At 35.4% G+C, this 13858-nt stretch overlaps 1 long non-coding RNA gene across 4 annotated transcripts in view; it reads left to right on the top strand.

Annotated features, from left to right (window-relative positions):
* LOC140636720 (uncharacterized) overlaps positions 1 to 13858 on the top strand; it is a 484700-nt gene that overhangs the window by 385143 nt on the left and 85699 nt on the right. For 3 of the 4 annotated variants that reach the window (XR_012033929.1, XR_012033930.1, XR_012033927.1), the window contains exon 2: positions 7638 to 7794. The exons of the other annotated variant lie outside the window; for it this stretch is intronic. This is a non-coding gene — a long non-coding RNA (uncharacterized lncRNA). The remainder of the gene's footprint in view (positions 1 to 7637; positions 7795 to 13858) is intronic. 4 annotated transcript variants of the gene reach the window in all.

Below are 13858 nucleotides of genomic sequence, written 5' to 3'. Positions count from 1 at the left end.
GCAGGCTCCCCATAATGATCATGCCCTGAGCTGAAGGCAAACGCTGAACCACTGAGCCACCCAGGTGTCCCACATATTGGCTTTTGATGGCAGTGATTGTTCAGATTAGCTGTGGCATCCTAGAGAGTAAAGAATCCAAGGTGACTGGTTAAAGCACTTACCTTATGTGTATTAGATATTTTGTATATTATTCCTGTGTGGCTCAGTTCATTAAGCATCTGCCTTTAGCTCAGGTCATGATCTCAGAGTCCTGGGATTAAGCCCTGTGTTGGGCTCCCTGCTAAGTGGGGAGTCTGCTTTTCCCTCTCCCTTTCCCTCTGCCCCTCTCCCTTGCTCATACTCTCTCTCATCTCTCTTTCAAATAAATAAAAATTCTTTTTAAAAAAAGAATAAAAATAAATATTTTGTATATTATTCCTGCTGACAAAGTTATTAAAAAGCACACAATTACAAAATGCTCTATAAAACACTTATTACATTAAATAGCACAAAAAATAAAGAAAAAGGTTAACACTACTGAAATTTTAATCATTAAATTGTAAGGATAAGCTAGGCTTTATTGAAACAAGTATGTGCTGGTAGTTAAGAAGTAAAGAGGTAGACTTTAAAATGTGTGAAATATTTTAACCAAATAGGGAAAGGAAATTACAAGCCACTTGCACTATTTTTTATCATGGGTTTAGGTAGTAACTACATATAAATACACACAATGCTAGAATGCATCCAAGCTTTTACATGTCAACACATACTATTAATAGCTTCTGAAGATTTGTAAAGAATAATAAACTGCTTTGATTCTAATAAATGACACTTGCAAATGTAAATACATAAATAGAACATTCATGTGCTTAGAATTCTTTCTGTTTTGTTACAAAGCTAGCTCATTCTATCATTAAAAAAAAATTATTTAGACTGTATAGCCCTAAATACCTGATTGAATATTCTACACAATGAATGGTTGATAGATCATTCATAGAGTGAATAGATTTTTTTAAGATTTTATTTATTTACTCATGAAAGACAGAGAGAGAGAGAGAGAAAGAGAGAGAGAGAGAGGTAGGTAGGGGGAGAAGCAGACTCCCTGTAGGGAGCCTGATGTGGGAATCAATCCCTGAACTGAAGGCAGATGCTCAACCACTGAGCCACCCATATGTCCCAAGGTCAACAGAATTCCAAACAATACTTTGGTATTGCTAAACCAAGTCCAAAGCCAACCAGGAATAAATGAGAATCCTCTAACTTGACTTCTTTCTGTAATGTTATGATATCCTATGTCATAATATAATTATGTGGCCATTAGTGTGGCATTTAGAACAGGGTAAGATACCAACCAGTAGTGATAAATATTTGCCAGTGTTAAAGATTAAAGAAACATCACTGTGACCCAATTGGTAAGAACTTTTGAGCTGCTGTAGTGTTGTGGTTCATACTTAAACTTTCACCGCGTTCCTTTTTATCTTTAGATCTATCAATCAGTGTCTTATGAGCACTAAGTAAAACCAGACAAAATTTGTTACTTTTAATACTCGATGGACTTTACAGTAACATGTGTTAAATATGTGCCCCATGAAATGTTTCTTGATTCTAATACTCTGTTGACTTGAGGGCCTTCAGGCATCTGGTTTTCTATTCATTTTAGTAGATGGCTCATTTTAAATGCAGACTTTATTTGTAAAGTTCATTTTGTTGAATTAAACTAAAATGAAAATGAAATGATATCCATGGTAAAAATGTTGTTCATAAATATGAAGCTGATGATGATGAGTGGCGAGATTAAGGAAGGATTGTCTTCAGGTTCCAATGGGAATTGTAAATACTTGCTGAAACTACTCACAGTACTGAGTTTTCCAGAAGCTAAAGTGAGTGGAATGTTTCAATAAATTTTGATTTCACCTGCTAATCAACCTGGGAAAATATTAAAGATGGGATGATGAGATAGTAACAATTATGCTTAAAGTATAACAATATTTTTCCTTTAGATTTTACTTCTGTTAAGCCCTTCTGTCAGATGAAAATGTGTCATTTTTAAAATGAGAAAACTCAGCCTAAACTATCTTGTTGGCAAGTTAGAAAATGTACCCTTGTTGCCAACCAGCAATATAAGAAGTAAAAAACTCAGAATTTCTCCAAGTGACATATTTCCCAAATTCTCAAACATCAGCACACACTTCAAGATCCATGGTAGCATTCCAAGCAAGGTCAAGGTAGGATATTGACTGGAAGAGAAGAGGGAGGGAATTCCATCTCTCAGAGAAGGAATGACACAAACAAAGTCTCAAAGATAGCAAAATGGAAAGTACCTTTGGAAAATGGAGTGATATTCAGTGTGCCCAAAGGGGAGGGCTCTTGTGGTTGGAAATAAAAATGGGAAAGCAATTTTTGTACTGATAGTCAAAAACTTCACATGTGAGGCTAAGGAATTTTGAGTTTGATTTGTGGCAGATATGAGTCACTGAAGGGTTTTCAGTAGAATGAGGAAACAACTCTGAACAAAGTCGGGCTCTCTAGAGAGATCACATTGGCTTGAACATGTATGAAAGATCAAAGGAGAAATTTTGTATTTTTTACCTTTTCAATTTTTGGTAAAGTTTTGAAGTACCAAATAAAGATATAACAAAAGTATTATCCCAGTGAGAGGATATTGCCCATCTTGACTCAATCTTTCAAGTTTAGAATCACAAGGTATATAGGGGTTTTGGAAAAGAGGGATGAAATAAAAATGCTTTACACCTACCAGAGGGCATTTTTGGTTCTAGTTTAGTATCAGTGCAAGGGTAATCCTAATATTGAATACAAATTGTGTCTTTTCAGATTTGTGATTCTAGTAGCAGAACCTATTGGATTGAGATCCCAAGGCAACTTGAATACAAAACCAAGGATATACAGAGACAGTTCTAAATCTGTTCTCTTTTCTCATATAGGAAAGTGGCATTTCTGGCATGGATAGAAGAGAGAAAAAAGTACTCAAACATCTTCGACTTTTGAAAGTTTAGAAGGTTCACATATAAAAACAAAACAAAACAAATTAACAAACTTTACTTTCATAAAGTTTTGCATCCAAATACATTTCTTATTCAAAGAACTTAAAACATTTTTCCAAAGAAGAATGAAAATATTAATGATGCCTAAAAGGTATGCTCTAAAGCTTTAAGAAGGTAATATTCCTATGACCTCTGGTTAACTGATGAATTGAAAAGACACTCTAAAAGGAAAAATGGTAACTCTGTTGCATACAGATATAGTGATGTTAGTTTTATTTCAAATACACAAACCACTCAAGAGAAGTTAAGTCTCTGCCTTTAATGGTACTTGTGAGAAGTCACTGTGATTTGGTGGCCTAAGAGTTGAAATCAGTTTCCCATGATTTACACCTAACAAAAATTTCTTTCTTGGTCAAAAGACAATGTCCTATATTCCCAACATTGTATTAAAAGATTCAAATATTTTATTTAGTATGAAAGTGATATTTCAATTGTTATATTCTTGAGTAAAAGTTAATATGCAATATGAATATTTTTAAAGGAAATAAAATTACTACTACTATTAATAACAGGTATAAATATGTATATACATAAAAGCTATTATGTATTGAATGCTTATCTTATGTGAATAAGAGCCACTATATAAATGTAATTTTTAATGATTCTCTAATTTTATCAGTAATATTGTCAGTTTGGTCTTATTACCACCACCTATTTTACAAATAAAGACCAAGAGGTTCACAGAGTGCAAGTAGCAATAGCTTACTCAGTAGGAAGGCCTGTTTCCAATCCCATGCCATTGCTTCCTTCTGCTGGATGCAGCAGAGTTCTCTTTGATATGTGGCCTATAAAGAAGGCATAATGCTATTAAAATTTTTTTCTAAAGATTTTATTTATTTATGAGAGACACAGAGGGAGAGAGAGAGAGAAAGAGAGAGAGAGAGAGAGAGAGAGAGAGGCAGAGACACAGGCAGAGGGAGAAGCAGGCTCATGCAGGGAGCCCGACATGGACTTGATCCCGGGTCTCCAGGACTACACCCTGGGCTGAAGGCAGCGCTAAACTGCTAAGCCACCTGGGCTGCCCTATTTTTTATATTTTTAACTTAAAAGAAAGATGAGGAAAACAATTATGTATGTTTTTAAGATAGTAGTTTACAAATACACGACTGCTTCAAATATGGGAAAGAGAGTTCCAGCATCATTGTTAGGTTCCAGCTAGGTTGTGTTGATGGATATCCTTAAAAAGATGGAACTTATCAGGATTGGGTTGCACTCCTGATCTAGGTCCTATAGCAACCGCACAAATAAGGAGTTGAGGAAACAACATTACAAATGTGTTAACAGTAAATTCAATACAATATAGGTGAATCATGTATCACATCAGCCAAAACCTGTATTATTCCTCTCTTCAAAAATCTGGCTCTCCCATCTGGCTATCACTGATTTACATTTTTCATTATGACACTCAAGGTTCTTCACAATTTAATTCAGTTGTCCTTGGAGTCTCATTTTCTATCTATCACCAACTATTCTAAATTAACACCATCATCCCCCTAATTCTGGGACACATTATATCTTTTCATTCTATTTTCTTTCCTTTTGCTAATCCAAGAAAATATATTTTTCTTCTACTCTTCCTTAAAATTTTCCTTATTTTTTAAATATAACCTCACTCAAAATGTAGCTTCTATCTCTTCTGTGAAAGACAATGTCAAAAGAAAAAAGTCATAGACTACAAGAAAATATTTACAGAGACACATTAAAAAAATATTTATTTGGGATCCCTGGGTGGCACAGCAGTTTAGCGCCTGCCTTTGGCCCAGGGTGCGATCCTGGAGATCCGGGATCGAATCCCACGTCGGGCTCCCGGTGCATGGAGCCTGCTTCTCCCTCTGCCTGTGTCTCTGCCTCTCTCTCTCTCACTGTGTGCCTATCATAAATAAATAAAAATTAAAAAAAAATTAAAAAAAATTTATTTATTCATGAAAGACACACAGAGAGAGGTAGAGACATAGGAGAGGAAGAAGCAGGCTCCCTGTGGGAAGCCTAATGTGGGACTCGATCCCAGGACCCTGGAATCATGGCCTGAGCCAAAGGCAGATGCTCAACCACTGAGCAACCCAGGTGCCCCGCAAAAGACACATCTAATGGAAGACTGTTTTGGGGGTGCCTGGGTGGCTCAATCAATTAACATCCAACCGTTGATTACAGCTTAGGTCATGATCTCAGGGTTGTGAGATCAAACCCTGAATCAGACTCCATGCTGGAGGTGGAGTCTGCTTAAGATTCTTTCTCTCCCTCTTCTTCTGCCCACCTCCCCCACTAAAAAAAAAAAAAAAAAAAAGAAAGACTGTTATAAAAAGATATGTATGTATGCATATCTTAAAATAACAACATGAAACAACCTGACTGAAAAATGGGCCACAGACCTTAACTGATGCCTCATCAAATCACAAATCAAAAAATCACAAAAAGGCACATGAAAAGATGCTCCACATTATACATCACCAGGGAAATGCAATGAAAATAAAAATGAACTAGCACTATACAACCAATAAGAATGGCCAAAATCAAAACACTGACAACACCAAATGTTGATGAGAGTGTGGAACAACAGGATTTCTCATTTAATCCTGGTGGGAATGAAAAAAAATGGCACAGTCATTTTGAAACCATGTTTAGCAGTTACTTACAAAATTAAACCTACTCTTACCATACAGTCATGATCCTTGGTATTATTTACCCAAAGGAGTTGAAAACCTATGTACATACAAAAACCTGCACATAGATGTTTATAACAGCTTTATTCATAATTCCAAGAGTTAGAAGCAACCAAGATGTCCTTCAGTAGGTGAATGGATAAATGGGGAAACATCCAAACAATGGGAAATTATTCAGTGCCAAAGAGAATGAGCTGTCAAGCCATGATAAGATGTGGAGGGAATTTAAATGCATGTTAACAAGTGAAAGAAGCCAATCTGAAAAACTTATAACTGTATGTGACATTCTTGAAAAGACAGAACAATCGAGATGGTAAAAGTATCAGCAGTTATCAGGAGCAGGGAGGGGTTGAGATGAAAAGTCAGGGCACAGAGGATTTTTAGGACCCTGAAAATATTGTTTGGTACTATAATAATGGATATGTCACAATGCATTTGTCTAAACCCATAGGATATGCAACATCAAGAATGAACCATAATATAAACTATAGATTTTGGATGATTATAATGTGTCAATGTAGGTTAATCAGTTTAACAAATGTATTATGGTAGGGGATGTTGACAGTGGAGGAGCCTAGGCATGTGTGGGGACAGTGGGTATATGGGAAATCTCTGTACATTCCTCTCAATTTTGCTATGAATGTAAAACTGCTCTGAAAAATTAAGTCTTAAATGAAAAAAGCTCTGTTCTATCTGATTAGTTCACATTATTTGTGCCTATTTGTTGTGTCACTCTAGTTTTTACAAATAATTGGTAGTCTTCAAACTGTATTTTTAGTCCCTTAACGCCTAGTGTGCCTTAATGCCACTGCAGCCTATAATAATATTTGTTGTATGTAATTAAATATTTTTCAGAACAAAATGATGACCCCATTCTGTCAGGTCAAGTCATACCTATAGTTTGGTGTAGCATATTTTAATACAAAAGTTGATATGAGGCAGTTGATATCAAAAGTTGATATGACCTGGAAGATCTAGGAACTCAAAAAAGTACCACAAGAAATTTATTGAAAGAAATTGAAAATTGTTAGACTGGAATAAAATGTAGAGACATAATGATTTAGCTTGTTCCATTTAATTTGCAGAATGCTGACAAATAGACAATGAAACACAATTACAGGGAGGCAAAGATAAAGAATGATATTTTAAATTAGGTAATGTCCAAGCATGGAAGGCTTAGGCAGTAGAGGGTTCTACAGCCAAAGGGGGTTTTAGCACATGCTGAAATATTGTGAAGGAAATGTCTGTATTTAGCAGACATTTTAGGGAAAGAGAATGAGAAGTAAATAATATAGAATTTTCAGGCTTTTTAGGAATATGTTGCATTACAGCCTACACTGCAAACTTTCAAAACCATTCTGTCCTTGAATTTGAATACTCACAGTTTTAACCATTATCAACCCCAATTTCTGAACCATTAGAGTCTTGGTGTCAAATATTCCACCTTCATAGTCTTGAAGTTTACTTTCAAAACTTTTTATGATTCAGATCTTCTTGTGAAGAGACTGACTATATCATAAATTAACATTTTTATCAATCTGTTTTCAACATATTGTACTTGTGAATACTATTATATTTTAATTCCTGCATGCATTTACTTTAATTATTATAGTGAAGTTCTTACAAACCTTACCCAACTTTTTTAAAAAAGATGTTATTCAACAAAGTGCTATTATATATGATTTCTAAGGGTTTGATTTCCAGATGTGTTTAAAGAGATTTAGTAAGAGATTTATTAAAGATTTATAAAGTTGAGTTTAGGAAATATCTTCTTTTATTTGGGTGGCTGAAGGTCGTACTTAACATAGGTCATTTTAATTTAAACTATGAAAAATGTCAATCACCGATGTTTTCTTGGGCCTAAATACTATGTCAGTATAAACAGAAAAGTACACATAGTAAGTTCTTTTTTTTTTTTTTTTTTTTTTTACGATAGTCACACAGACTGAGAGAGAGAGGCAGAGACATAGGCAGAGGGAGAAGCAGGCTCCGTGCACCGGGAGCCCGACGTGGGATTTGATCCTAGGTCTCCAGGATCGCGCCCTGGGCCAAAGGCAGGACTAAACCGCTGCACCACCCAGGGATCCCACATAGTAAGTTCTTAAAAATGATAGCTGCACTTTTGATTAGCAACCATTATATGAAAGAATATTTATAAATATATCTAAATTAGTGTATCATGCATTTTTAAATTTTTTATTAAAATACTTTTTGGCAGTATATTTAAAATATTTTACACCATTAGGTGTTATAAAATATTTAACATGGAGCACTTGGGTGGCTCAGTTGGTTAAGTATCTGCCTTCAGCTCAAATTATGATCCTGGGATGGAGCCCCATGTCAGGCTCCCTGCTTAGCAGGGAGCCTGCTTCTCTTCTCCCTCTCCCTCTGCCACTCCCCCTGCTTGTGCTTGCTTACTCTCTCAAATAAATAAATAAATAAATAAATAAATAAATAAATAAATAAATAAAATCTTTGTAAAAAATATTTAACATCGTTAGACGAATAGCTTTGATGTAGAATGTAAAGATACTAATTTAATTTATATTCATACATATAAACTACATTATTATAGATTAAATGACAAAGTCTTTTAATGACATGAAGCTTTGTTTCTTTTAAAATGGGTTGATGGGACATCTGGATGGCTCAGTTGGTTGAGTAACTGACTCCTGGTTTCAGCTCAGGTCCTGATCTCAGGGTCTTGAGATCCAGCCCACCCCCACTGTGCACACAGCACTCCACGTGTGCTCTCTCTCTAAAATAAAAATAAAATATTTATTTATTTTTTTTAATATTTTATTTATTTATTCATCAGAATACACAGAGAGGAGAGAGAGAGGCAGAGACACAGGCAGAGAGAGAAGCAGGCTCCATGCAGGGAGCCTGATGTGGGACTCGATCCCCGGTCTCCACGATCACGCCCTGAGCTGTAGGCGGCGCTAAACCGCTGAGCCACCGGGGCTGCCCCAAAATAAAATATTTAAAATGGGTTGAGGGATCCCTGGGTGGCGCAGCGGTTTGGCGCCTGCCTTTGGCCCAGGGCGCGATCCTGGAGACCCAGGATCGAATCCCACATCGGGCTCCCGGTGCATGGAGCCTGCTTCTCCCTCTGCCTGTGTCTCTGCTTCTCTCTCTCTCTGTGTGACTATCATAAATAAAAAAAAAAAAAATTAAAAATAAATAAATAAATAAAATGGGTTGAAATACATCATATGTAAAATTATTCTGTAAAATAACTTAAGTTCTAGTCTCCATTTGCTTTGTAAAAAAGTAATAAACTGAATGATTTTTAATTGTCTTTTTAAAATTTTGAAATTAATATTTATTGGGTTTTATATTATATCAAACACACACTCAGGCAGCCCCAGTGGCCCAGCAGTTTAGCAGCCTTCGTTCCAGGGCGTGATCCTGGAGACCAGGGATCGAGTCCCATTTCGGGCTCCCTGCATGGAGCCTGCTTCTCCCTCTGCCTGTGTCTCTGCCTCTCTCTCTCTGTATCTCTCATGAATAAATAAATAAATAAATAAATAAATAAATAAATAAATAAGTCTTTTAAAAAAAACCCCACACTCCAGTCAGTTAATAATTGATATTTAAAGAAAATTCAATTATTCTAGAAAGTAATTTGGCTATAACTACGGACTAAAGAAGGGACCTGACCAGTCATCATTGTTTTGACCCCCTCATGGAAATTCCTGCCATTCTATCTTCCTACCTTAGTTTCTAAATCCTTGGAATAATAAATCTGAGGTAGAAGTGGTATGAGGAAATAATGAGCGTAATTGTTACAGTGATAGGAGTGAAGGTTTTCAAATATTAAGGATAATAGACTACTTAATCTTTAACTTCTTCCTCTATAAATTTCCTCTAATAGTTCAGATTAGAAAAAATGTAGAAATTTACCAATTTTCTTTCCTCTTTCCTTCCCCTCATCACAACTTTGTAGTCAAATACTCTTGTCATTTTGCTTTATTTACAATTCAAAGACAAAGAAATACTTTGGATAAGAATCCCAGTTAAACTGTCATGCTTACTAAAATTTAAATGAAAACCACATCTCAAGTACCTTATTAATCATCTGAAGTTAGAAAATTTTGGACAGGTGATAATCACAGTTCTCATATCCCAAAATCCATGTGTGTGCACATACATAATCTATTAAATCAGAAAGAGAAGTATCTGACTGTATTTTGTAATTATTCATAAGATAGACACAAGAAATGCTTTACTAAGGAGGTTTATAATATAAGGAAAAGTAATGTCTATTTAAGATGTCACTGTGTTCATTCAGATTAGTAGTGGTTAGTGGTCATTTTAAACCTAAAGCAACAGGTATTTAAAACTAATCTCCTTTGCTTACTCACACCCTGAGAAGCCACAGTGGAATTAGGCATTTATGTAATTTCTGGACTGCCATGTTAAGTTATGTGCATGCAAAATCAGGTTGTATTAGAGCTTGTGTACCAAGAGCCTTAGGGGACTGAAAGTAATTGCTCTATTTAGAAGTTGGAATGCAGTTTTAGGTCTACTATTCCTACTGCATTAGGACCAGGGTTGTACCAACCTGCTATAATTTAAAGCCATTATTGAAATCCTCATAGCATGAGATAATTCCTTTCGCATCTTTGAAAGCCTTGATATAAAGCGGCTTATGTCGCAGGATTTTTCCCACAATGACATAGTAGTTCACATAATGTGTAGCTCAGAAAATATGTTCCATTGTTATCAAATGCTTACTGAGTAGCTAAAATGGCCAATTTTTCATATATATTCAATATGAGGACAGCTGAGTAGGACTATCAAACTTGATGAAAAGACATAAAATTAACCTAATCCTGTGGGAGTTTGCATCATAATAGCTTCTCTCTTTAGTGAAAGATAACTTGATTATATCACACAAAGAATTTTACCAAATTTCATAATAACATTTTATAAAATTTCTTGAAAAGCCTTTTTCTGTAATAAGTAGTTGAAACCCTATCTTGAAGCCACCAAATTCATATTTTCTATTTTACTGCATGTGCTATAATGGTCAATTTGAAAATGCAGATTCTAAAATTCCACTCTAAGTAATGTTATGGACTTCTGTAGAACAGGCAGGTCACAGAATAGTTCAGTTAATTCTATTTTACCTGATTTGAATCACATATCAGTCAGGGCTCCAATCAGAAATAAATGACTTACTCAAAGAGATAATTTGAAGAGCACTCACATAAGGTTCATTTATAAATATGTGAAGTTTGTAGAACAAAAAAATACTGTAACCCAGTGCAAGAGCATCTAAGTTTTTACCACTCCTAAGACACAGTTACAAGGGAAGAGAGGAGTTCCCGGGTCTCTGAAGCAGTTATCCAAACTCATCAGTGGTCTTCAGTGGAAGGACACGTTCAGTTCAAAGCAAATGCTTAGTGGGGAAAGCCCAGAGCAAAAAATACCCTGACTTTCTTCTCTCTTCCTTCAATCTGTGTCTGGTCTTTCTAAACCCAACAGAAGCCTGGGGACACGGGTAAAGTTTTAATATGATCCATAAGGGTGAGTTTTCTAGCACAGTTAACAAGATGGGGGAAAGTGCAGAAAGGACATGGAGGGGCACACACAAGAAGATCATTAAAACAAAACAAAACAAAAGCTTTTTTTTTTTAAGAACAAAATGAAACACATTGCATATATAAAATTTGGAAAATAAAGTACATATTGGTGTAGACTATCCTTTCTTGGCAGTGATTATTCCTCCTGTTGAAAGTAGAAAAACAATCTTGATGAAGTCCCAATAGTTCATTTTTGCTTTTGTTTCTTTTGCCTTCGTGGATGTATCTTGCAAGAAGTTACTGTGGCTGAGTTCAAAAAGGGTGTTGCCTGTGTTCTCCTCTAGGATTTTGATGGAATCTTGTCTCACATTTAGATCTTTCATCCATTTTGAGTTTATCTTTGTGTATGGTGAAAGAGAGTGGTCTAGTTTTATTCTTCTGCATGTGGATGTCCAATTTTCCCAGCAAATTTATTGAAGAGACTGTCTCTCTTCCGATGGATAGTCTTTCCTCCTTTATCGAATATTAGTTGACCATAAAGTTCAGAGTCCACTTCTGGATTCTCTATTCTGTTCCATTGATCTATGTGTCTGTTTTTGTGCCAGTAAAAGCAAAAGCAATAATAACACTCAAAACAAAAAAGTGAACAAAACTCCTCAAACATGCTTTTAAAAAATGTAGGTATTAGGACAGACTTTTGTGTTGATTTGATCTTATGGCTTAAATGATGACACTAACGATACAATTTCTCTTTGTTTCTCTGTCTGCCATAGTGTCAGTGTTAACCCAAAGTTGACAGTTCATGGAGGCAAAATAGCTGCAACACTTCCAGGCTTCACACATGTGTGCCACAGCACGTGGAAGAAAAATGTAGAGAAATGTACCTCTGACATTTTTGTTTTTCACCCACAGCAGCAGAAAATTTCCACCTGTATCTATGTGGCCTGAATTGAATCACAGAACCCATATCTGTGACCATAGGAAAACCATATGCAGGTTAGTTTGGAATGAGGTTATTGAAAGCAATAACTCTGATGGAAAAATAGGATTATCATTCCTCAACTGATGGTTGAGTCAGCATCACTTTCAAGTGCATGAGTGGCTACACCTATGGATAGGCACGATTAACACTGTGCAGACAATCTCAATATCTAGTATTGCCCCTTTCTTCCCTACAACCCCTTTGATAGATGAGGAAACAGGTTTAAACAGGTAAGGGACATTTCCTGATGGCATTCAGTTACTAAATAATAGGGCTGAAATTACATTTTCAATTTTCTAGTTTAAAAGTCTATATTTTCCAACCATAAAAATTGCTGTAGGAAGTAATTATCTAGTGTATAAAGTGTCCTAGGGTCTTCTCACTAAGGGCTTTTAAACTAGAAAGTATGGGAATCAAAAACATAGATAGAATGAATAATTCAAGTAAACCCACTTTAAGGAAGCATTTTTTTAAAAAATATGAGCCCTAATTAATCAATCTTGTAATAGATTAAGGACTAAGTTTCACTGACATAGTTTTGGAAACAAAATTTGAAACCAGTAGAGTAACTCAGAACAAGAACTACTACTATTTAGTGAGTAGAACACATATAAATACTTGACTCGTCTAAAAATAAAATAAAAAATGTATATGAATTAAAAAATAATCAGATTATAGAAATTATAGAGAGGAAGGAAAGAATAGCTACTGAGCAACTATCATTTCTATGGATGAAATACCAAGTTTTTAATATATACTTAAATATGCAGGTGTATTTTTTATCTCCTTGACTATATTGACTAATTTATCATTATCCTATTTTTTTGTGCTTTGAATTTTTATACACATTAGATAGTAGTTTTATATTTATTTATTTATTTTTTTTATTTTTTTTAAAATTTTTATTTATTTATGATAGTCCCAGAGAGAGAGAGAGAGAGGCAGAGACATAGGCAGAGGGAGAAGCAGGCTCCATGCACCGGGAGCCTGATGTGGGATTCGATCCCGGGTCTCCAGGATCGCGCCCTGGGCCAAAGGCAGGCGCCAAACCGCTGCGCCACCCAGGGATCCCAGTAGTTTTATATTTAGTAAAATCTACAAAATACTTAATTCTGAGGTAAATGTGTCTTTTTTCTATTTATATCCTGATACTGTTAGGCCAAATCATGAACCTAAGTACTCCTATTTGCCATCTCCTCTACCTTCAAAACTAGCTAAGTATCAAGTACTAAGCAAAAGCAACAACAAAAATGCACACACAAAAATCAACAAACAAAAATACCTTAACTCTCATTCCTTAAGGACAGTACCACTTCTGAACAAAGTAAAGAGATCAAAGAAAAAGTTGGAAGTGAAATGTCAGATCTTACTGGTTCAGAGAGTTTCTCTCATACCAAGACAGATTTTATCCTTTGTCCTGCACCCTGTGCCACTCAATAAAGTTTAAAAAAATCATGTAGATTAAATGTTTGATTTGATATCATGTTCCCTAGGAGTTAAGGGTTTACAATATACTTCTAAGCCCCGGATATCAGACATAATATTGGGCTAACTGCTGAAATATAGATGAATAAAATATTTGGGAAAGAGAGGTACAATTTATCCATACAATGTTAGAGCTCATTATAGGTGTCAATTAGACTT

Source organism: Canis lupus, chromosome 7 (assembly GCF_048164855.1).
Source record: "Canis lupus baileyi chromosome 7, mCanLup2.hap1, whole genome shotgun sequence".
Taxonomy (NCBI): Eukaryota; Metazoa; Chordata; class Mammalia; order Carnivora; family Canidae; genus Canis; species Canis lupus.
The sequence above is the reverse complement of the archived record's forward strand: the minus strand, read 5'-3'. Positions and strand labels throughout refer to the sequence as shown.